General features: G+C 46.1%; 1 pseudogene; it reads left to right on the top strand.

Moving 5' to 3' along the window:
- Nucleotides 1–103: 103 nt before the first annotated feature.
- On the top strand, nt 104–21,818 carry LOC122041481 (annotated as a pseudogene).
- Nucleotides 21,819–22,739: the final 921 nt, after the last annotated feature.

Genomic DNA, 22,739 nt, shown 5'->3' with positions numbered 1-22,739 from the left:
GAAGCTCAAACTGAAGGCCGCTCAGATTGAGGCGGTGACGAACAAGGAGGCCACCGAACGGGGCCTTGCTCCGGCTGATCCGGCAGGCGAAGAAGGTGAGGCGATGCCAACTGTCCCCGAAGCCTCAGACGCCCCAACTCCTCATGATGAGGCCGCGGGTGACATAGAACCTCCTACCGAAACTGAGATGGAGGGCCGCTCGGCAGATGATGTGCCGCTACGCACTAGGAAACGCCGACGACTGGAATCCGCCCCTGCCTCTACACTTGATGAGTCACAACCCGAGCGGGGCGCGGATGCACCGATGCAGTCTGGGACGGTTTCCCTCGAGAGTACCCCGACCCCTCAGGGTTCTCCGAGAGCCAGTTCGGAGGTGCCATCTTCCATCCCTCCAAGAACTTTGCGCTGTATCAGGCGTTTAGGCGAGCTACCCTCCTCGTCTGCTGGTGGGCCGTCTCAGAGCGAGCCGAGCGGCCAGAATTTACTTAAAACTGTTCTGCGCCTTCCTTCGGAGGAGTACATGGCTGCTGCTGATCGGTCAGTGTTTCCTGAGCAGATGATCACCCTGACGGGCCCTCTCGCCCAAGCTTGGTTGGATGCTCGGCGACGAATAGCCGCGCTAACTCCCGGGCAGCTCGGCGACAGCAACCTTCAGTCAGCCACAGGGGTATGCTCTTCCCCCCTCTTTTTTTTTCATATATTTGAATTAAGTTTTTAACCTGCCCACGTTTGCTAGCAGAACTGGGTGGAGCAGATCGCCATTAGCGATCGGTTGGCCGAACTGGAGGATGAACTGAAGAAACAGAAAGCAGCGGGGGAGGCCAGGCAGTCGACGACCGCTCTGGAGAAGTCCCAAAAACTGCTGGATGCCGAGCGGAAAAGGGTGTCCGATCTGGCGAGCAAGGTCGTTCGGCTTGAAACAATGATTAAACAACGAGACAAGGAGATCAAGACGGCGACCACTCGGAAGCAACAAGCCATCAATGATATGGACCACATGAAGGTGGAGATCCGGGGGCTGGAGCAACGCATCAAAGACTTGGACACCCTGCTGACCACCGAGAAGGAGAGTCGCTCGGCTGATCTCCAGAGATTTGATGGGGACTTGAAGGAGCTTCAAGCTGCCAGTGATGCCGCTCACTCCGCGCTCAAGGAATACCAAGAGGGGGAGTCGGCCCGCTCGGATGAAGTGAGGAAGGCGTTCCTTCGTTCGAAAAACTTCGGAGAGAAGTTTATCGAGAAGATATCCCTCACTTTCGAGGAGGCGATCAAGGCGGCGGTGGGCTATCTGAAGACCAAAGGCCACCTGTCTGCCGAGCTGACCATCCCCCCCGAGGATCTAGCGAGCGTGATGGACACCATCCCCGACGCTCTTTTTTATTTTGATGTGTGAGGAGCGTTTCTGTAAACTTTTTTGAATTCCCGCCGGTCGGCCCCGCTTATCTTTGTAATGACTTTTTTGGCTTGCATATTAGATAATCTTCTGTTTCTTTTACTTTCTATTTTGGCAAGAAATTTTTCTCTCGTCCCAACTTTAAGTGTTTTTTTTTTAAAACTCTTCCGCTCGGCACCACGCTATGCCAGATAAGCGAATTGTCTTTAATGTCTTTCATCATGCGACTAAGCAGCCGCTCGGCGCACGGACGGCGCTCGTTCACTTGCTCGCATTTTTAATTCCGATTAACCATCTTTTGCTTCGCGCCTCGCCTCAAAGGGGTTTTTGCTGGATTTTCGCAAGGCCTTCCGCTCGGACATTTATAGACGCCGGCTCGTCTCTCGATCTTTAACGTCGGAGCTCGACGGCGCGGATATTTATAGTCGGTCGGCGCGGCTCTCAATTTTTAACGACGGGGCTCGTCGGCCTTCCGCTCGGACGTTTATAGACGCCGGCTCGTCTCTCGATCTTTAACGTCGGAGCTCGACGGCGCGGATATTTATAGCCGGTCGGCGCGGCTCTCGATCTTTAACGACGGGGCTCGTCGGCCTTCCGCTCGGACGTTTATAGACGTCGGCTCGTCTCTCGATCTTTAACGTCGGAGCTCGACGGCGCGGATATTTATAGCCGGTCGGCGCGGCTCTCGATCTTTAACGACGGAGCTCGTCGGCCTTCCGCTCGGACGTTTATAGACGCCGGCTCGTCTCTCGATATTTAACGTCGGAGCTCGACGGCGCGGATATTTATAGCCGGTCGGCGCGGCTCGATCTTTAACGACGGGGCTCGTCGGCCTTCCGCTCGGACGTTTATAGACGCCGGCTCGTCTCTCGATCTTTAACGTCGGAGCTCGACGGCGCGGATATTTATAGCCGGTCGGCGCGGCTCTCGATTTTTAACGACGGGGCTCGTCGGCCTTCCGCTCGGACGTTTATAGACGCCGGCTCGTCTCTCGATCTTTAACGTCGGAGCTCGACGGCGCGGATATTTATAGCCGGTCGGCGCGGCTCTCGATCTTTAACGACGGGGCTCGTCGGCCTTCCGCTCGGACGTTTATAGACGCCGGCTCGTCTCGATCTTTAACGTCGGATCGTCGGCGCGGATATTTATAGCCGGTCGGCGCGGCTCTCGATCTTTAACGACGGGACTCGTCGGCCTTGCGCTTGGACGTTTATAGACGCCAGCTCGGCTCTCGATCTTTAACGACGGAGCTCGTCGGTCTCCTGCTCGGGGATTTATAGACGCCGGCTCGTCTCCCGGTTTCCCGGCCGGAGGGTTTATAGACGCCGGACCGTCTCGATCTTTAACGTCGGAGCTCGACGGCGCGGATATTTATAGCCGGTCGGCGCGGCTCTCGATCTTTAACGACGGAGCTCGTCGGCCTTCCGCTCGGACGTTTATAGACGCCGGCTCGTCTCTCGATCTTTAACGTCGGAGCTCGACGGCGCGGATATTTATAGCCGGTCGGCGCGGCTCTCGATCTTTAACGACGGGGCTCGTCGGCCTTCCGCGCCGACCTCCTTACCAGGCCGAGCGGCCTTGGCCTTCGTATCATATCCCGTGCTCGAACAATATTTATGCCCGGCCGAACAGCACGGGCTATTTGCTTACAGAGTCTTTAAATATATATAAACCTCCCGGCCGATCGGCTCGGGGGCCTTCACTTAATAAGCCATTCGGCGGATAATGCTCAATGTGTTTTCATCTTTCTGCTTCCTGCATTACAAGTATATAGGCGACTAGCATATACACAAAAACGGATTACATTCGTGCACCTTTCATCCAGCTCGATAAGGCTGGAGATGATTTGCATTCCACGGTCGATCCAGCTGCCGACCTTCCTCATCCTCCAAATAATACGCGCCCGAGCGGAGCTTCTCGATGATTTTGAAGGGACCTGCCCACGGAGCTTCAAGCTTGCCGACGTCGCCGATCGGCTTGACTTTCTTCCAGACCAGGTCGCCGACCTGGAATGATCTGGGAATGACGCGTCGGTTGTAGTTTTGCCTCATCCGTTGACGGTATGCCATCAACCGAACGGATGCCTTGGCTCGCTCCTCGTCAACCAAATCCAGCTCCATGTTCCTTCGCTAGGTGTTGCCTTCATCGTAACATTGGACCCGGACGGATTCGACGCCGACTTCAACCGGAATGACCGCTTCGCCGCCGTACACCAGATGAAAAGGTGTGACGCCCGTTCCTTCCTTAGGAGTCGTTCGGATGGCCCATAAAATGCCCGGCACTTCATCCGGCCAACTCCCTCCCAAGTGGTCGAGCCGAGCGCGTAGAATACGGAGAATTTCCCGATTGGCCACCTCGGCTTGACCGTTGCTTTGGGGGTAAGCCACGGACGTGAAGTGTTGCTCGATGCCGTAGCTTTTGCACCAATCTTCTAGCACCTTCCTTGTGAATTGCCGCCCATTGTCGGAAACCAATCGGCGAGGGATACCGAACCTATAGATGATGTGTTGCCAGATGAATTTTTTGACCATCTGTTCGGTGATCTTGGCTAGTGGCTCGGCCTCCACCCACTTGGAAAAATAATCGACCGCCACCAGCAAAAATTTCCTCTGCCCGGTCGCCATCGGAAATGGACCCACAATATCCATTCCCCATTGATCGAACGGACATGAGACGGTTGATGCCTTCATCTCCTCTGCCGGTCGGTGGGAGAAGTTGTGATACTTCTGGCACGAAAGGCACGTAGCTACTGTCTGAGCGGCGTCTATTTGTAAGGTCGGCCAAAAGTATCCAGCTAGCAGGATCTTCTTAGCCAATGATCGTCCGCCCGGATGTCCTCCGCACGATCCTTGATGTACCTCTTGGAGGATGTAAGCCGAGTCCTCCGAGCTCATGCATTTCAACAGCGGGCGAGAGAAAGCCTTCTTGTAGAGCTGATCGCCAATGAGTGTGAACCGACCGGCCCTCCTTCTGAGCAACTGGGCTTCATCCCGATCGGCCGGTGTGGCTCCCGAGCGGAGGAACTCTATGATGGGTGTCCTCGAGTCGCTTGGAAGCGTGAGGCCTTGCATCCGGTCGACGTGCGCCACCAGTAGTACTTTTTCAATTGGTTGCTGAATGGCGACCGACGTTATTGAGCTTGCGAGTTTGGCTAACTCATCGGCCGCCTGGTTCTCCGTTCGGGGAATCTTCTGAATAAGCACCTCTCGGAAAGTAGCTTTGAGTTTTTCAAAGGCCTCAGCGTAGAGTTTAAGTCGAACGCTGTTGATTTCAAAGGTGCCAGAAAGTTGCTGAGCGGCCAACTGTGAATCCGAATAAAGTGTCACCCAACCGGCTCCCACATGCCGTGCTGCCTGCAATCCGGCTATGAGGGCCTCATACTCTGCTTCATTGTTGGTAGCTTTGTAATCTAGCCGGACGGATAGGTGCATCTTTTCTTCTTGAGGTGAGAGCAGCAATATTCCAATCCCACTTCCGAGCCGAGTGGAAGACCCATCCACATATATTCTCCACGTAGCTTCCAGCTCTGGCCTTTGCACTTCGGTCACAAAATCAGCCAAGGATTGCGCTTTGATCGCCGAGCGGGGCTGGTATTGGATGTCAAATTCACTTAATTATGTCGTCCACTTGATGAGCCGTCCGGACGCTTCTGGATTCAACAGTACTCTTCCTAGTGGACTGTTCGTCCGGACAATGATGGTGTGAGCCAAGAAATACGGTCGAAGGCGCCGAGCGGCTAGAACCAAAGCAAAGGTCAACTTCTCGAGCCCGGTGTAACGAGATTCAGCATCTTTTAAAATGTGGCTCAGAAAATACACCGGCTGCTCTTCGCCGCTCGCCCTCACAAGTGCTGAGCCTACAACATGCTCAGTTGAAGACAGATAAATATAAAGTGACTCACCCCCGAGCGGCTTGGCTAGTATAGGCAGGGAATTAAGATATGTATTCAATTCTTCGAATGCTCGGTCGCATTCCTTGTCCCAGTGAAATTTAGTGGCCTTGCGCAAAATTTTGAAGAAAGGGAGGCTCCGGTCGGCCGTTTTGGAGATGAATCTGGACAATGCGGTTATCCGACCGGTCAACCGCTGCACTTCCCTCGTATTTCTTGGAGGCGGCATGTCTTGTAGAGCTTTCACCTTGCTGGGATTTGCTTCGATTCCCCGCTCGGTCACTATGTACCCCAAGAAACGCCCTCCTTTTGCTCCGAACAGGCACTTCTGGGGATTTAGCTTGACTCCATATTTGCGTAGCGTTCGGAAGGTTTCTTCCATGTCCTTGAAGAGATCGGCCGCTCGGACGGATTTGATAAGAATGTCGTCCACATAGACTTCCAGATTCCGCCCGATCTGCTCCCTGAACACTTTGTTCATCAAGCGCTGATAGGTGGCCCCGGCGTTCTTCAATCCGAACGGCATCACATTATAGCAATATGTGCCGTCGGCCGTTACAAAGCTTACTTTTTCTTGATCTTCCCGGGCGAGCGGCACTTGATGATATCCTTGGTAGGCGTCGAGCATACAAATTAATTCGCAGCCGGCCGTAGAGTCCACCAGCTGATCTATCCGGGGCAGGGGATAAAAATCTTTGGGGCATGCTTTGTTTAAGTCCCGAAAGTCGATGCAGACTCTCCACTTGCCGCCCGGCTTGGAGACTAATACTACGTTAGCCAGCCAGCTCGGGAACTGCACCTCGCGTATATGGCCGGCCTCCAGAAGCTTTTCTACCTCCGCCCGGATGATGGCATTCTGCTCGGCGCTGAAATCTCTTTTTCTCTGCTTTACCGGCCGAGCGTCCGGTCGGACATGTAACTCGTGCTGCGCTATGCTCGGCGAAATTCCAGGTAGTTCATGTGTCGACCAGACGAAGACATCATGATTTCTCCTGAGGCATTGGATCAGCCCCTCTTTCTGTTTCTCCTCCAGATCGGACGCAATAAAGGTGGTGGCCTCCGATCTGATTGGATGAATCTGCACTTCCTCTTTTTCCTCATAAATTAAAGTGGGTGGCTTTTCGGTGATGGCGTTTACCTCGATTCGAGGCGCCTTCCGAGCGGAGTTGGATTCTGCTCGGATCATCTCGATGTAGCATCGCCGAGCTGCTAACTGATCTCCCCGTACTTCTCCCACCTTGTCTTCGACGGGGAACTTCATCTTCTGGTGGAAGGTTGAGACGACCGCTCGGAATTCGCTGAGCGCCGGTCGTCCCAAAATGACGTTGTAGGACGAGGGATAATCAACCACCACGAAGTTTATTGTTCTTGTCCTCCTGAGCGGCTCTTCTCCTAGCGAGGTAGTCAGCCGAATCTGTCCAACCGGCTGGACTTCGTTGCCCGTAAACCCGTAAAGCGGGGTCGTCATGGGCAGCAGCTCGGCTCGATCAATTTGCAGCTGATCGAACGCCTTCTTGAATATGATGTTGACCGAGCTCCCTGTGTCAACAAATATGTGAATAGTGTAATTTGCTATTACCGTTTTAATGAGCAGAGCGTCGTCGTGGGGCACTTCAACTCCTTCTAAGTCCCCGGGTCCGAAAATGACTTCCGGTCCACTTGCCCGCTCTAGGCTACAACCGACTACGTGGATCTAGAGCTGCCAGACGCCCGCCTTTCGGGCTCGGTTGGAGTCTCCTCCGGTCGGCCCACCAGCAATAACGTTGATCTCGCCCCGGGAAGTATTGCTCCTATTTTCCTCTTCCCGAGTGGACGGTCGGGACCGTTCTCTGGACGCTCGGCGATTCTCCTGTCTTGGAGATCGGTGCCGATCGGGCGTCTGTTGATGTCGCCTCTCGGTGCGGGTCCGGTCGGTTTCATGGGTCCTTTGTCTCTGGTCGATGGAAGGAGACCGTCGTTCGGCCTTCCTGGGAACGGGATTAGCCACGAAGGGAAGACTTCAACAATCCCTCGTGTTGTGGGTATCCGTCCGGTGGAAGGAGCAGAACATAGGGGTCCATCTCTTCTTTGGCTTGATCCGAGCGGCAGCTACTTCTTGCACTTGGGACCTCACACGAGGGGAGCGGATTGCTTCGGCCCTTGGTCCTCTAGGCGGTTGATGAGCGGCATGCTGTCTCCGTTCGGCATGAATAGGCGCCCTCTCGGTTGGAGTTTCCTTTTTCCGGGCGGCTTGCGCTTCTTCCACGTTTATGTATTCGTTGGCCCGATGTAGCATGTGATCATAATCTCGGGGCGGCTTTCGGATGAGCGACCGGAAGAAGTCCCCATCCACTAGGCCTTGTGTGAAGGCATTCATCATGGTCTCCGATGTGGCCGTTGGAATATCCATTGCCACCTTGTTGAACCGCTGGATGTAAGTTCGAAGCGATTCTCTCGGCTCTTGCTTGATGGCGAACAAGCTAACACTTGTCTTCTGATAACGCCGACTGCTGGCGAAGTGGTGGAGGAAGGCCGTTCGGAAGTCCTTGAAGCTTGTGATGGATCCGTCCGGCAGCCTCCGAAACCACCGTTGAGCCGATCCCGAGAGAGTGGTAAGAAAAACTCGGCATTTTACTCCATCTGTGTATTGATGGAGTGTAGCCGTGTTATCAAACTTACCCAGATGATCATCCGGGTCTATTGTTCCATTGTACTCACCGATCGTCGGAGGCACGTAGTGCTTGGGCAGAGGGTCTCGTAGAATAGCCTCCGAGAATTGGCGATTGATCCGCTCGGGAGATGAGTCCGCTCGGGGGGCTTTCCCCTTTCTGTCATCTCACCTAGGCATCTCGTCTGAAGAAGATCCTCTATCTCTTCGAGCTGGTACGGCTTCAGGGGTGCGAAATAAGGCTCGATGGAATGCGACGGTGGCTGGAGGTGCTTCCGCTCGGCCACCCGACGCAGATGTTGCTTGTTGCTCCGGCCGCTCGGCTACTACTTTCTGTTTTTGCTCCACAAGTTTGGCGGCCCTCATCTCAACCAGAGCGTCGAGTTCTTCTGTTGAAAGCGCCACCGTGTGTTGTCGTCCAGCCTCGTCCATCGTTCCCGTTCGGATGCAGGTGCGTTCCCACAGACGGCGCCAATTGATCCTGTCCGAACCGCTGAACCAAAGGACGCTGGGCACGTGGCGCGCTCCTAGTCGATGGAGTGGATCTCCAGCTGGTCAAACGAAGCTCCGGCGATCCTGCACCAAAGTCGAGCCGGGAAGGGATTCCCGGCGGCGACCCTCCGACGCTCAAGTCAGGTAAGTGGTGGAAAAAGTGGCTGCCAAGCTTGTATCATGCGTACCTTTGGCGGAGTAATAGGCTCTTTATATAGGACGGAGAAGGAACTAATGTACGTCCACCGAGGTGCATACGTGTCAGCAACTCATACCCCGGTATGCACCTGTCAGAGAGCTTACCTGACACCATACTGCTACATTCCGAGCATGTTCTTCGATGGGACAACAGGACCCCCCGTTGTCAGACTAGGAGTATGGCGTAGCCATACGACTTGACGGCTGTCAGAAGATGTTCCCGTCTTTTACCCACTGCCTGACCGGAACGTCCGACCGGCCGGGCGGGCAAAGAATGTCGTCCGGACGGCCTTAATTCCTTGCGCCGACCGGGAGGCACGTCCTTCCGCTCGGTCATTATGTACTGCTTCATTTGAGCGTCGGAACCCTGGTCCCTACCAGGGTGCCTTTTACTATCAGATTTCCCTTTCTTCCGAGTTTGGTCGGCTCGTCCCTTTCCGGCGAGCCACTGGACCCTTTGACCTCCCCGTGGCGTTGACCCCTCCTTATGGGGTTCCGGATTCTTACCGCCGGATCAGCTATAAATACAGCGGTACATTGATCAAGTTAAGTAGTCCCTTTTTCAACAAATATCTAACTGGACAATATTACTTAACTTGACTAAGTAAAAACTACTATCTTCTGGTAGTTAGTTAGTAACGAAAGATTAGACATTTAAGGACTATTTTTAGATGCATATTATTTTTCAAAATTATATCATGTTAAAGGGGAGAAACAACTTGGACAACTTAAAAAGGTTTTGAAATTTACTTTGAAAAATACTTTAAAAAAAATATTTTACAAAATTCATACAAAGATTTATGTTTTGAAAATAACTTATAAGGGTTTGAAAAATATCCTTTAAAATACTTGGAAATTTTATTAAAATTTGTTTTAAAAATAAATTTGAAAAATGCTTGTAACATTCTTTGTTAACCTTTATTTGAAAAATATTTTTAAAATGTTTCAAAACTAATTTGCTTAAATTCTTTGAAAATGTTTTTCAAAATTCTTGCAAAGTTTCAAAATTTCTTTTAAAAATTATACATTTGAAAATTTGAAAAGAATAAACTTTTGAAAATGTTTACAAAATTACTTTGCAAATGGATAACTTAGAAAGTATTTGTGAAAAATGCTTTATATTTCAAAAGTGTTTTAAATCCTTTGAAAACCTTTATTGTTTTAAAAATTATGTATTCAAACATGTTTTTCAAAGACAAACACATTTTGAAAACTTCCTTGAAAATATATAAAAAATGTCTTGAAAAATAGTTGAATTTCGTTGAACAGTTCTTTGAAAAATAGTTGAAATCTTTGACTTATTTGAAAATTTGATTTGCAAACTTTTATAAAAATATTTGAAAATTTACTTTGCAAGTTTTTTCCGTTCAAAAACCTTTTCAAAAAAAAAAATACTTAAAACTTTACTTTGAAAATTTTTACTCTCCCTAAACATAAACCTGAAGAATATTATACTTACTACTTAGTTTCACTTGTCCTTTTGGTGTGACTTACTTACATTTTTAATGCATTACTTGTGTCTAATGCATTATATTTTTTTTTTATATATGCCAAAGGGGGAGGATAGTGGGTTAGGTTAGAAAAATCGATTCACTTTACTCAAATTTAAACTTAATTTTGCATTACATAATGCTTATTTGCATTTGTTTTTTTCTAACTTTAACTCAAGTTGTCACTACATCAAAAATGGGGAGATTTATCAGTGTAAATTGTACTAATAATCAGGTTTTGATGTATGATAAATAGGCCAAAGTTAGATGTATTATTTGTCTAACCTGTTACCATGTGTGTAGGACTTGATGGATCTAGAGGACCGAAACACTAGGTTGAAGTCCAACTAGGTTGATTGTTGGCATGAAGTCTAGATTGGTTGAAATCTAGCAGAAGGAAGTCTAGGTTGGTTGAGATCTGACAGAAGGAAGTCTAGTTGTGTTGATAACTGGCTGAAGTCTAGATTAGTTAAGATCTAGTAGGAAGTCCTAGTGGATTAAGGGACCTGACATCAAGGAGGAAGTTTGAAATTAGTAAGTGGAGGTAAGCAAATGGAGGAGAGATCCAATGAGAATGCATTCCTAGTTGAGGGAATAGTAGGCGTCGGTCCGACTAAGAGTTTTAGCGAAACTCAAAGTTAGAATTGGATAGTCCAAAGGCTGTCAAATATTAATTTTGCTTGGACTAACTCTATTTTGTAGAAAGAAGAGTTTTGAAGAAGTTGGTCTAGGCGCCTGGAGTCTGGGCGCCTAGATTTACTCTGGGCATTCGAGCCAGTTTTCGCAAAGGCAGCGCCCGGGTGGGTGCATGGCCAGGCACCTAAGCGATCAAAGCACCTGGAATTGCTCGAGGCGTACAAACCAGCAAAACTCATCTTCACACCTAACTGGATCATAGCGACTGGCTAACCCATGCCAGCGGTCCAGACACCCAAAGGGGGTCCGGGTGCTCGAAGGTGGATAAACTTCAAGGATAAAGTTTCAATCAGAGCTCATTATGTCAACACAGTCTAGGCATTTGGGAAGGGATCCAGGCACCCGGACGAGGTTATAAAAGGAGGCTTCCACCAGTTGCTTAAAGACAACATTTGCTATAACTTACGTTCTTACGCACTGCTCTGAGAAGGCTCTGACGATCTCGAAAAGTTGCTTTAACAACAGATGATTAAGGAACTTTGTTGTTACTTTCTTTTTATCGACAACTTTTTATTTTATAGTTAGTGTACTCAAATTTTATTACTCAAATATTTGAACTAATAGTGATTGCCCAACGAAAGCACTCAACGAGTATAAGCCTTGGAGCAGGAGTCATTGAATGCTCCGAACCAAGTAAAACTACTTATGTTAGCATTTGTATTTTCATGATTCTTTTCCATTGCATATTCTTGTGACTTTCAAAAAACTGACGAACGTTATTCACCCCCCTCTAGCGTCTTAAATACAACAGTAACTAATGCCTTTGGGACATAATAATGACCAATGCATTAGGTTTTATTACTATAACAGCCTCCGTATATTAGTATAACGACATAGGTGTTAGGTAGCTAGTGCCTCCAGGCTATAATAACGACTAATGTATAAGGTATTATTACTCTAACAGCCTTCGAGCATTAGTATAATGACATATGTGTCGGGTAGCTAATACCTTTGAGCCATAATACTAGTCAATATAGTAGGTATTATTACTTTAATAGCCTCCGAGCATCAGTATAATGACATATGTACCAAGTTGGATCTCATGTACTCAAGATGATCGGTACATAGAGAGGCTCGAGAGCTTAGGTTCCAAATTGGACCAAGACTTAGCTATTGACCTGGTATTATCATCACTACCTCCATCATTTTTCCAGTTCATGTTAAACTTCAATATGAACAACATGGACAAGAGTTTGATTGATCTGATGGCAATGCTTAAAAATGTTGAGAAGGATATGAAGGTAAATCCTTCACTGTATGTAATGATAGTCAGAAAGACCAACAAGCGCCCTAGCACCGAGAAGTTTAATCCTAAGGCTAATGCAGTGAAGAATCCCAGATATCAAGCTCAGAAGAAGATTAAGAAAGGGATACAGATACCCCAATCTGATGAGAAGGAGGTCATATGCTTCTATTGTGGCAAGAAAAGTCATTGGAAGAAAAACTACTATATTTTCATAAAGAAGAATGCTAGTGGAGCAGATGCTTCAAATATCTTTATGATAGAGTGTAATCTTTCTATTTCTTCATCATGGCTCATAGATTTTAAAAGTAGTTCTCACATTTGTGTGAACATACAAGGTCTAAGTGACTGCAGACGGTTGTCCAAGGGCGAAATGGACCTATGAGTAGCTAATAGAGTGAGAGTTGTTGCGTTAGCTGTAAGAACTTATTCAATAAATTTGCCTAGTGGACTTGTTTTGAATTTAGAAAACTATTATTTTGTTGATATTTTCTCAAAGAGTATCATTTCGATGTATAGTTTGGATGCCAAGGAATTCGTATTTTAATTCAAGGACAAGTTATGTTCCTTTTATTTGAACAATGTATTCTATGGGATTGGTTCATTGAATAATGGTCTTTATATTTTTAACTTAGATGAACTGATTTATTGTATTGAAAGTAAGAAGCAGAAATTACATGGCTCAAACTTGACATATCTCTAGCACTGTAGACTTGGTCATATGACCTAGAAATGCATCACTAGATAACTTAGTAATGGGTATTTGGACTCTTTTTTTTTTGAATTGGAGCTCATAGATACATGCGAAGCATGTTTACAAGGCAAAATGACCAAGAAGCCTTTCACCAAGATAGGTGAACGGGCAAAGGAACCACTAGAACTCATACATAGCGATGTTTGTGGGTGATTGCAAGTTTAGGTTAGAGGAGCGTATACCTACTTCGTGACTTTTACTGATGATTTAAGTAGATATGGATATATCTACTTAATGAGACATAAATCTGAAACTCTAGACAAGTTTAAGAAGTTTAAGAATAAGGTAGAAAATCAACGTGGCAAGAAGAGTGTGAGACAATTTTCCAACTTAAAAGAGTGTGAGATAATTTTTCAACTTACGCATCCTAGAACACCAGAGTGGAATGGTGTTTTAGAAAGGAAAAATCACACACTCATAGATATGGTTAGATCAATGATGAGTCATGCATTTATGTGTCAAGACACTCCTTATATATTTTGTGAATAATTATTTCATAAAGGCAAGTATTTATAGTTAATTATTTACTTTTCTGTATGTATATAATTAATGATAAAGTCCCACAGATTAATAGATATATTAATCTAAAAATAGTTTTTGATCGGATAGATATCTAGATCAACGCCAAGTATTACTAGGTCAAGATAGATCGAGGGATGGATATCCAAGTTGTGTTTGGGGGTGCATTGAATTTAGAGGTATACTAGACATGACCTGCTTAAGAGGAGACCACATATTAACAATCATTGGTCATTTCTCTTATGAACGAGTATAACTAATCTTTTAACATGAGACATCCATTTATTCTATGTGTGGAATTATGTACTTTGATACTATTAAAAGCAGTCTTTAATCAAATTATAATTAATATGATAGTTAGGTGTATAACAAAATGTAGAGAGAATAGTGTAGGACCGTTGGGCCAGCTAGAAGGGGGGTTGAATAGCCTGAAAAAAATAAACAGAAAAGACCCTTCTCGAACTTTCAACAGAACACTTGCATAAAGTAAATTAGCAGTAAATAAAAAGCAGAAAGAAGAGGCTCACAATTTGACTTGGTTACAACCAAGGAGGTTGTTAATCCAAGGAATGAACGTGCACTAAAATATCTCCTTCAGGCGGAGAAGCCTCTTACAGCAGTGAAAGCACAAAAGACAGAAGCTAAACTAGAACAGAAGCGCACAAGTGTTTGGAATGTAAATTTCTGAGTTGATGAAAAGCTTCTGGACCAAGGCTATATTTATAGCCTTGGTCGGGGCGCCTGGAAGGGTTCCGGGCGCCCTGGGGGGATAAAACTTTATCCCCCAACGTTCAGATCGCGTAAATCGCGATCCTGGTCAAAATTAGGGTCCGGGCGCCCCGGAGCCCAAAGTCAACAGCGTTGACTTTTTTGTCCGGGACCTCTTCTCTGGTTTAGTCCCTCCTCGGTCCAGTTCTTCTCCTCCGGATCCGCTCGCTTGGGTGATCTCTGCCATCCAGAAAAGGGCTCACCCGAACCCAACTTCCGGTCTTCTCGAGCGAGCTTCCCTCCAGCTTCTCGTCCCTCGGAATCGCTGCGTGTTTCCTTCTCGTCCGCCGGCGTACTCATCCGCAGTCTTCGTCCCTCGGACGCACCGCGTGCCGTCCTTCTCGCTAGCTGCGTCTCTTGCTCCCCGAGCAATCTTCCGCTCCAGCTTTCGTCCCTCGGAACCACCGCACGCTTCCTTCTCGTCCGCCGGTGTACTCTTCCGCAGCACCTCGTCCCTCGGACTGCCGTCCTTCTCGCTAGCTGCGTCTTCCGCTCGACTACCTGTGTTCCTAAGCTCCTGCACACTTAGACACAAGGTTAAAACAAACAGGACCTACCTTAACTTGTTGATCACACCAAAACAACCTTGGGGTTCCAACAATCTCCCCCTTTTTGGTGTGATCAACCCAAGTTAAGCTAGGGTTAAAATAGACATAAAATTGAATTAAGTAAATTAACTTAAATTGCAATTTAAGTGTAAAAAGATAGAAAAAATTAAATCTATCTACCTCCTCCTAGACTTATACTTTCCCTTCTCCCCCTTTGATCACAAAAAAATGGGGTTCCAAAAAAAACAATCTAAGGGTTTAAAAACATAGAAAGAATATTTTTAAAAAAAATTCTAGGTTTTTAAGAAATTTTAGAAAAAAAATTTTCTAAGTTATTTAAGCTGAGATTTCTCGTTTCAGGAAAAAGTTTTTAACTTAGGAAGAAATGATTTTTGAGAATTTTTCTAAGTAAAAAAAATCCTAACTTAAATTTTTGAGAATTTTTAAGCACAAAAAAAAACTTAGGGAAGAAAAAAATTCTAAGTAAGTAAATTTCTGAAAAAAATGTTTTGAATAACCTTTAAAGCACTAATTAATTCTTGTATTAATGCTTTATTAGTAAGTTGATTAAACATTTATTTCAATATTTTGGCTTCCAGGTCGTGGCGAGGCACTAGGCCTTCTTGGTTATTGGAGCAACAACCACTTCCTTGACAAAGTCTCATAAGGAAATTCTTTGTTTAATTTTCTCACTTAAAGCGCTAATTTTACAATTTAGTTTAGGCATGATTTAGGAACCCAATATAGGTTCCATCCTACTGGATTATTTAAAAAGTTTTTAGGGACATATTTTCTTGAAATATTCCTAATTTGTCCCGAGTGATATTTAAAGTATCAATTTAAATTATTAAATCTTTTAAAATTAGTTTTAGATGAACATGCATAGTTTTTCAAGTTATCTACTTGAATTTTCAAATCATCATTTTCAAATTTCAATTTTTCATTTGCTATTTTTAATTTATCTAATTCTTCTAAGGGACAAGATTTAGCTAGAATTACTTTTAAATTTTTATTTTCACTTTCTAATTTGCAGCAATCTTTTGTTAAAAGTTTAACGAACTTGAACATTTTATCGGGAGGAAGAGATCGTACCTGACTTACCTTGTCGATCTCGTTGTCCGTTTCTCCCCCTGAGCTGCTGCTTTCTTCCGACGTGTCTCCCCCTTCATCGATGCTCTCGATGCTCATTTCGGAAGAGCTTGAATCGCAGTCTTCATCTTGATGACTCGCCATCAGTGCGAGTCCAGAAAATGCTTCGACTTCCGATTCGGACGAGGTATCGTCCCACGTCGCCTTCAGGGCCTTTCGTTTTTGGATAGGCTTCTTACCCTTTTCCTTGTCTCTGTTCTTCAGCTTGGGGCAGTTGTCCTTGACATGCCCTTCTTCGTCGCAATGGTAGCAGCGGATAGTTCTTTTCTTTCTACCCTGTGGATGGTTAGTTTTTCTAGAATTGTATAACTTCTTAAATTGTCTTACCATCATTACCATTTCCTCGTCGTCGAGAGAAGATTCCGATTCAGGTTCGACTCTTGAAGCTTTGAGGGCGACGTTATTCTTTGGCTCCCTCATTCCTGCACATCTTGACTCATGCACTTCAAATGTTAAAAAAAATTCTTCTAATGAAATTTTTTCTAAGTCCTTCGAAATGTAAAAAGCATCTACTAGTGATGCCCATTTTGAATTTCTAGGGAAGGAATTTAAAGCGTACCTGAGCGAATCTCGGTTACTTACCTCTTCTCCGAGATTCGAAAGTCCGGTGATGAACTCCTGTATCCTCGAGTGTAGATGTGCAATTGTTTCACCTTCTTCAAGACGAAGGTTGGTGAGCTGGTTGCGAAGTAAGTCCCGTCTCGCAAGCTTGGCTTCGGATGTTCCTTCGTGTAATTCAAGGAACTTCTCCCAAAGCTCCTTTGCCGAGTTGTAGGTGCCGACACGGTTGACTTCTTGTGGCAGAAGTACGGTTAGCAGATGGAATTCTGCTTTCTTGTTTGCCACGTACTCGGCCTGCTCTTTCTTTGTCCATTGATTTTTCTCTTTTCCCTCGGGAGCTTCAAAACCATGTTCCATTGTTAGTAATAAATCAAAATCGGTACCGAAAAATACCTCCATGTGCTTCTTCTAGCTTGCAAAGTCCCCCTCGAATTTTGGTGGGTGGATGTTAGATCCGGCCATTTCGTTGCTTCGTTCGGCGGTTAGTCCTCCTGAAGCGTTTCGGCTCTGATACCACTTGTAGGACCGTTGGGCCGGCTAGAAGGGGGGTTGAATAGCCTGAAAAAAATAAACAGAAAAGACTCTTCTCGAACTTTCAACAGAACACTTGCATAAAGTAAATTAACAGTAAATAAAAAGCAGAAAGAAGAGGCTCACAATTTGACTTGGTTACAACCAAGGAGGTTGTTAATCCAAGGAATGAACGTGCACTAAAATATCTCCTTCAGGCGGAGAAGCCTCTTACAGCAGTGAAAACACAAAAGACAGAAGCTAAACTAGAACAGAAGCGCACAAGTGTTTGGAATGTAAATTTCTGAGTTGATGAAAAGCTTCTGGACCAAGGCTATATTTATAGCCTTGGTCGGGGCGCCTGGAAGGGTTCCGGGCGCCCTGGGGGGATAAAACTTTATCCCCCAACGTTCAGATCGCGTAAATCGTGATCCTGGTCAAAATCAGGGTCCGGGCGCCCCGGATGGCTCCGGGAGCCCCGGACTGTTCCGGGCGCCCCAGAGCCCAAAGTCAACAACGTTGACTTTTTTGTCCGGGACCTCTTCTCTGGATCAGTCCCTCCTCGGTCCGGTTCTTCTCCTCCGGATCCGCTCGCTTGGGTGATCTCTGCCATCCGGAAAAGGGCTCACCCGAACCCAACTTCCGGTCTTCTTGAGCGAGCTTCCCTCCGGCATCTCGTCCCTCGGAATCGCTGCGTGTTTCCTTCTCGTCCGCCGGCGTACTCATCTGCAGTCTTCGTCCCTCAGACACACTGCGTGCCGTCCTTCTCGCTAACTGCGTCTCTTGCTCCCCGAGCAATCTTCCGCTCCAGCTTTCGTCCCTCGGAACCACCGCACGCTTCCTTCTCGTCTGCCGGTGTACTCTTCCGCAGCACCTCATCCCTCGGACTGCCGTCCTTCTCGCTAGCTGCGTCTTCCGCTCGACTACTTGTGTTCCTAAGCTCCTGCACACTTAGACACAAGGTTAAAACAAACAGGACCTACCTTAACTTGTTGATCACACCAAAACAACCTTGGGGTTCCAACAAATAGTATTGAGTCAATAGAGGATTTATCGCTCTCTTAGATTAGGAGTTAACAACTTGACCGCTTGATAGAGATACTAGTGACTCAAAATTCATATCCATAGGAGAAATGATTTAATTATTCAAAAAGAGTCTATTATATCTTGGAAATCAAGTAAAATAATTTATTTGGTAATGATGCATAATGTACCGAATTAATTGGGATGTAGGCTTAGATGTAGAGATTGAATTACACAGTAATCAGTTTATGATGATTTATAGTTTATGACTGATATTAATTTTATCGTGTTGGGTGACTAAAAATTATTGCTAAACGGTTATCTTAGTCTATGTATAGATTTACACTACCTTCATATATAAAACTTAGAGGATCGCACACATAGCACGTAGACATGAATATTATCTATAATTGATTATTTTAGTGGATATTAAAATTAATCAATTTTACTATTTCTTAATTAAAATTAATTGGATTATTAATTAATTCCGAAATATCGGAAGCTAATCAAGATCAAATATGGATTTATTCAATCCAAAGAAGAGAGAATTTGAATAGTCATAATTATGATGATTAATAGAGAATTCAAAGAGTTATCATAATGATAATTAATAGAGAATATGAAGAGTCATATCTCTTCATATTCCTTAGAAGCTATAAGTAACCATCCTTGGAAAGATTTAAAAGAACTCTTTCTCTCAATTTCTCCCTCGAAGACTTCTTCTTTGCTTTCTTCCATTGGAAGAGATCAGTAGTGATTCCAAGGCTTTGTCGATCCAAGAGGCTAGCACCTAACAGATCGTGTCAAGTTCGGGATCTAGTGCATGTGGATACCGCTAGAGGAGTTACACGTGGGCTCTTATTTATCTGTGATATCATTTATGCCTATCGAGGACTCGAGGTATGTTTTTTATTGTTATTTTGTATAAAACTATATGTACCACGAAGAGATCCATAATTAAGTATATGTATTCTGCTGCGCTCCGATTCCAACACAAACTTGGCAATCGATGAATGGAGAAGTAAATAATGAGTGTCATATCTAGTTCCCTTGATCCCTTCCTCCCTATATATGGCAATTAATGAGTGGAGAAGCAAGTAACGGAGTGCCAGAAGCCTTGTCTTCACTCACTTGTACGGGAAGAAACAAAAGCGCATGAAATATTTGATGAGGAGATGCTTTTCTGACAATTATATAAACACTAAAAGATGTAAGTTATAAGTATGCTGGTTCTCTCTTATTCCTACAAGCAGAGGCTGCTCTTTTCCATTAAGCTCTTCCTCCTCTTCTTCTTCCTCTTTTATCGGTGACTAACTTGAGTGTTGAAGAGGCTATGCCACAAGCTGACCTAAGCCCTAACCTATATTATCTCTCTGGATGTTGGATCTCATGAGTTGAGAAGTCGATCTAACTTTCTGGAGAGAAGAACCTGAGTGCAAAAAAAAACAAAAGAGATCATCAATATATAATAGTTAAAATAATCATTCAACAGTTAGTTTTGATTATATTTGAAATTATTTGATTACATTTCAAGATATAATACTCTTTTGAAAGTATACATGACCCTTGAGCTGTCATACAATAGTATGATGTTAAGTTATTACTGAAATATTTATAATTCGATTCTTAGTTATGATATATTTGTAGGGATTTTTTTTTCTAAATAGAGATTTTTTTTTTCCTAAATAGAGCACGCAATCATGAAATATTAAATTTCCAGACCAATCACTATAAGTGATTCCCGATTTAATTTGACGACCAATAAAAAATTCCTATAAGACTGAACTCATCGGCTGATTTGATATTATTAAAAAAAAAAATGAAGAGGAACATTTTAACAATATTCTGTCCAAACCCTCAGCCAGGTACGCTATTAATGGGCCGGATAATGCCGACGAGTCGATAAATACGGCCCATCATTAGCCGTTTTAGATGAGAAACCCTGAACGCATGGGAACCCTTCTCCGATGGCGACGGCAACGCCTCCTTCGTCCAATTTCACAATTCCCCTTCCGTGGACGGGCCTGCGGATAAACCCCTTCACTTCCTCTCCTTCGCCCTCCTCTTCTTCCTTTTCCCTCCCCAGAGCTCGGAGTTTCCCTTCAACCGTATCTCCTATCTGCGTCTACTCTCACCAATTCCAACCCCAATCCCAACTTCCTCTTCTCCTCCCCCGCCGCCCCGTCCCAATAACCCTCGTCTCCGCCGGACGCAGCAAGAAGAAGCCTGGGGGGTCCTCTTCCGGTCGCATCGAAGGCAGCGGCGAGGTGCGTCGGCAAGCCAAGGAACGTGCTCGCGTCCGCAGCCGCCGCCTCGCGGAGAACCGTTTCTACCGCCGCAAGCGTCAGGCCGCAAACCAGGCGGATAACTTCACCGATGACGAGCTTCAGGCTATCGGCCTCGGCTACGACCGCGCCGTCCGCTTCTTGTCCAAGGACGACCCTCTCCTCCGCCACCCATACGATTGGTACAAGTATGGCCGTTACGGTCCCTACTCATGGCGCGGTATCGTGGTCGGCCCGCCAATCCGCGGGCGATTCTCTGACGACCGCGTGACCCTCATCAACGATGTCCGCACACACGAGGAATGGGACGAGATCGACCAGTTCGAAATGTCCAAGGACTACTGCAGCCGCCTCAATCCCTCCGCCGGGCTGAGATACTACTGGGTCTTCGTGCGCCACCCCAAGTGGCGGCCGACAGAGCTCCCCTGGCAGCAGTGGACGCTGGTGGCGGAGGTAGCGATGGAGGCTGGAAACCAACGGCTGGACAAATGGAGCCTCATGGGCCGGCTCGGCAACCGGGTGCGCTCGACAATCACCCAGTGCGCGGCCTGGATGCGACCGGACATCATCTACGTGAAGCGCCCGGTGTACCAGTGCCGGTTCGAGCCGCAAGATGAATTCTTCAAGATGTTGGGGCCGCTTCTCGACCCGAGCATAGAAAGCCAGTACCCTTGCGAGTTGCGGCACGAGGACGGCCGGGTCGAGGTGTGCACGTACTTCGCTGGGCTCTGCAAGATCGTGAAGTGCAACCCCAAGGCATACGTCGACGACGTGGTGAAGGCATATCAGAAACTGAGCGAGGACGGGAAGTCCCGGTGCCTGGAATTCTTGCTGAGCAACCACCCCATGGAACTGCTCCATCCCTACACCAAGGAGTGGAAGGCGAAGCTAGAGGAAATGGAGTTGGGATGTGACGCGCCGGACGACAGTGAGGACGAGGCAGATGACGATAGTGATGGACATGACGAATCACAAATCATGGATTGGACCGAGGAAGGTGAAAGTGATCGAGATGAGGAAGAGGAGAACGAGGATGAAGAGGTGATTGATGTTGGTGATGAGGATGATGAGGAAACCGAAACCAATCCGGAAGAGACGAAAGAGTATTGGGATGCGCTGTGGAGGAAAACCGCTAAGAGCTCAAACGATATGGAAAAGTTAGTGAAGAGGAGCATCGAATTGTCGAACAAGCATTACAAGGAGCAGATGCTCCAAGAAAATAAGAGGAAGGAAACGAATAGTGCGAACAATGAGAATGCTGTAGATGTGGATCTGGAGGATGAGGACATGGAAGAATGGTTCGAGGAAGAGCGGAACAATGCAGGTCATTCCACAAAGAGGAAGGTGAAAAAGCGAAAGATACCGCCAGAGTTGTTTTTGAGAGCTTCGGTGAGGCACTTCACGTATCGAAATCTTGTCAAAGAGATAGTCCTGATGCGGCACGCCATTATCGATGGAGATGTTATCGTGAGCTGATGAACCTGCGAATCCTTGTGATGCGGGAATGGAACAGCTTGGCGGTAGTGTTCTTACATTTTCCCCATTGATGTCGGTTTCTACTTTTTACTAGTGTGGTAAAACTAAGATGTCTTATGATTAAAGGGTTTCATTAACTTTTAATGCACATAACGACCAAAATGCATGGTTTGAATATTTCTTCTGGGATATTGTTGGGGCAATGGTTTGTCCATCCATATGTTCCCTTCGTTACTTCAGTGTCTCGCCTTGTAGTACTACCGTGATTAGTTGGGCCGAAGTACAGGATATTTGATGCTAGCTAATAAAAATAAAATAAAAGTAAGTCAAATTATGATCACCTAACAAGATCATGTGTAGCCTATCTGGCGAGTGTATCTAAGATAGTCTAGGCAACTCCTTAAAATACGTATGGTTTCAGATGAATCCGGCCACCAATTGCTCCTTGAAATGTTTTGTCATCCAACCATGGATCATCTCAACAGTGTGTGGTCGGCCGCCACCGATTCCCTATGTGAAACCGTTCTTGACATCATCCCCTGCACATGTTTGACGGGTAGCAACAAATGTGGAAGCTGACTTAGAGAGGCATAGTGTTTCCACTTGAATCCTACTTGAAAGTGTTTCCAATTAGAGAGGCATAGTGGTCCGAGCAAGGTCTGAAAACATGGTAAACGATGATCGGTGAGTGACTGAAGGCACAATTTTTGCCATTTATTAAATTAAAATATATTTGATCCATTCGAAATCGTCAGACGGAGATCGGCTGAGATGGTACTGATGTTGATGAAAAGGCAACATTGGCGCATCTAGTGTATGTGCACCGGAATAACGGACCCTCACATGGAACTCAGGGACAGTGGTGACAAAATCGGTGATACTCAGGCTTTGCGCACACTCAGACAAGCACACGAAACGTTAGAGACTAGAAACCAGAGAAAAAGTCATCAACGCAGATCCTCCGATGCTCAAGTCAGGTACTTTTTTCCAGAAGAACAATGTACGAAGGAAAACGGAACTGTAGAAGATGAGTGCGAATGTGCGCGTACCTAGCTAAGGGAGAGGACCTCCCTTTTTATATGACACTGCGTATCTTCA

This window comes from Zingiber officinale, chromosome 1B, assembly GCF_018446385.1.
Source record: "Zingiber officinale cultivar Zhangliang chromosome 1B, Zo_v1.1, whole genome shotgun sequence".
NCBI classification, from domain to species: Eukaryota; Viridiplantae; Streptophyta; class Magnoliopsida; order Zingiberales; family Zingiberaceae; genus Zingiber; species Zingiber officinale.
Note: the sequence above shows the minus strand (reverse complement) of the source record. Positions and strands in the feature narration are given on the sequence as shown.